Source organism: Furipterus horrens, unplaced genomic scaffold (genome assembly GCF_987537825.1).
Source record: "Furipterus horrens unplaced genomic scaffold, mFurHor1.1.pri manual_scaffold_8, whole genome shotgun sequence".
Lineage (NCBI taxonomy): Eukaryota > Metazoa > Chordata > Mammalia > Chiroptera > Furipteridae > Furipterus > Furipterus horrens.
The window spans coordinates 17,601,609-17,604,530 of record NW_028327178.1 but is presented as its reverse complement, the minus strand read 5'-3'; the positions used below and the strand labels follow the sequence as shown (position 1 = coordinate 17,604,530).

Genomic DNA, 2,922 nt, shown 5'->3' with positions numbered 1-2,922 from the left:
AAGATGACAATGCTGCTTTTGGTGATCAGATTATTTTCCTAACTTCTCCCTTCCCTGAACACGAGCTCACCTTGGCTTTGAGCAGATTTCCATTATTACGGCCATCTTCTCATTCATTTCCTTCTCTGGAATATAAACATATGAATACAAAACAGTCTGGCCGTCCCTCAAACAGAGGCACCCCATGACCCAGCAATTCCACTCCTAGGCATATACCCAGGAGAAATGAAAACCTGTGTCCGGCAGGGTGGCACATCCTGCGTCTCTGGCCCCAGCCCCTGCCCTGCCTCCGTCCCACTGGACCCTGCAGGCATGTCCGATCCCTTCTGCGTTGGAGGTGGCTGCCGGCTCCCGAGGTCCAGCAGGAGTGGGGCTGGGAAGGATGGCAGCTGGAACAAGGTCGGACTTTCTGTGCAGCACGATCCACTGAAGTTGGGGTGCTCGGTGGCCCCAGGTTGGGCCCAGTCAGACCCCACTCTGCTTTGACCCAGAAAGTCCAGTCAGCGACAGGGTAGAAGGAGAAAACAAAGGGTGTCCAAAAGCTGAGAACCAGGCCTCCCGAGACATTCCTCTCTCCCTGATGAACCAGTGGCAGGTGAATTCCAGGTGTACTCCCAGGTGAGGTGTCCCAACTCAGGGTACTGGCTGGAGTTCACAGTATCTACAGGCTCAAGTACTATCACCAGCAGTGCCATGATGGTGCTGTTTCAGAAAGGCTAACCTTTCCCTGCCCTTTCTGTGAAACCACTTTCAACTCCAAGGCCTAGCTGCAGAAGTACTGGATTTGAAATGACTTGGACCCAAGCCTGGGCCAGTCAGCCAGCCGGTCACCATCAGCCAGCCTGTGGGAGTCAGCAAGCCTGTCGGAGTGAGCGAACCTGTCACTGTGGACAAGTCTGTGGGTGTCAGCAAACCCATCAGTATCAGCAAGCTAGTGTTGGTCAGCAGGCCCGTGTTGGTCACCAAATCAGTGATAATCAGCAGGTCAGTGCCAGTCACCAAGTCTGTGCTGGTCAAAGTCTGTGTCCATCACCAAGCCAGTGACAATCAGCAAGCCAACCAATGCCAGTCATCAAACCAACGACTGCAAACCACCCGGTGCAGATGACAAAACTTGTGATAAATACAAAACTCGTGCCAGTCACAAAGCCGGTGATGGTCAGCAGGCCCTTTGCCATCAGCAGACACACACTGTCCTGCAAAACAGTGCTGCTGAGCTACTCTGAGAACCAAACTCCTTGTGCTGTGGAGCAGTCCAGTGGGAAGAGAAGGGCTTTGGAGAGCCTGGACACCTGCCCCTCCTGCCCAGAACAGGGGGTACAGCTCGTCCACTACGGGCCAGGGTGCAGCCTTCAGCCTAGCGCAGACCCCAGTGCCAGCCCCCTTTCCCTGGGCAGCAGGCCCTTGGAGAGCAAGGAGGCACTGAGGACCATAGAACCTGTGTCCCCACCTGAACAGAGAGATGAGTGCATCATGCACAGAAGGAAACAGGAAACACCCAAGAAGTTTGTGGGGTAGCAGTCACCCATCTCAGGACCCTTCGGACTCAAGGTGTGGGCAAGGCGGAAGACGAGTCTCAAGGCTGGCTACTGTGCCAAGAAGCAGAAGGGCCAAGCCCCAGGGACGTCTGGGAGAGGGTGCCAGCCCCGCCAACACTATCAGCAAGACCTACCACTCCAGCAGTGGCCAAGACTGCCCCACGTGCTGAGCACACACAGCCATGCCCCAACAGGAGCCCGAGGACAAGTCCCCCTCCCCCCTGCCCAGGCGGAGGCCCTGTAAGGTATCAAGCAGACCCCTCAGCGGCCACATCAACTGCACCTCAGCCCAGATCGTCCTGTTCCACCTGCAGGAGGTTGCAGAGGATGAACTGGCCTGAGACTGGACCAAGCAGCGGATGAAAGATGCCCCGGTGCCTGAGATGGCACCGCTCAACTACACACGCCCAGGCCTCCCCACACTCTGCCGCCAGCTGCTGGAGTACAGAAGAAAGAATGAAGTCGAGGAGAAAGGCTGGCCAGTTGCCCCAATCGCTGCTGCGGAGCCCTCTTCTCCCATGTGTCCGGCCTCGAGCGAGGCCCCTCTCACTAGCTGCAGGGAGGGGGACCACCTGGGGGAATGTCCTGCTGTGTCCAAAGTAGTTGAGCTCTGAGAGTGGCATCAGTACCACATTCTCAAGGCCCACGCAGAGAACTGGTTCTGTGATTGGGCCAACCCACCTGTCAGACTCAGGGACCAGGACTCATTGGCAGGCAGGAAGAAGCAGTGCTGCAAACCCAACGAGTGGCCCCCGAGAAGCCTGCACCCAAAATGCACGCCCCCCCCCCAGGACGACTAGCCCCCAGGAAGCAGAGACAAGGGGGCCCAGAGCTCCACTGGCCAGAAGACGAGAGCTGACAAGGCACCCAGGAAGTGAGCATGGTGGCTGGCAGGTGGGTGGGGCCCAGTCCCCTTACTGGCTGCCAAGCCTCCCTCTGTGCAGAGTCGGGGTAGCCCTCCAGTCCCTCACTCCCTGCCCCTGCCTACTCCTCTGTCCAGTGCGGGCAGCCAGCCCCTCTTCCTCCTGAAGGTGGCCCTTCCCCTCTGCAGGCTGCTGCAGGGCACACCTGGGCTGGGTTCCCTGGGGAGGGCCAATGATTGCCACAGAAGTGCAATAGCCTGGGGGGATATTCCTGGCCTGGCAGAGTCTAGGACCCTGGGCCAGGCAGGATCCTGGCGAGGCAGGAGGAGGGTGTTTGGCCCACCAGGGTCCATACATCCTGGTTGAGGAAGGAGTCCCCTGCTGAGGGCAGGTGGCCCCTATTGATGGCTCTGGGCCATCCCCAGTGGTCTTCCTGCTTGGGACAAGGGAGGTCCTCTGCTTTTCCCACTTGCAGGGCTGCAGGTGGAGGGGAGCTCAAGGTCTCAGGCAAGGGCCCTGGG

General features: G+C 58.5%; 1 pseudogene; it reads left to right on the top strand.

Annotated features, from left to right (window-relative positions):
• The first annotated feature begins 312 nt into the window (after positions 1-312).
• LOC150002579 (zinc finger protein 512B pseudogene) lies at positions 313-2,416 on the top strand (annotated as a pseudogene).
• Positions 2,417-2,922: the final 506 nt, after the last annotated feature.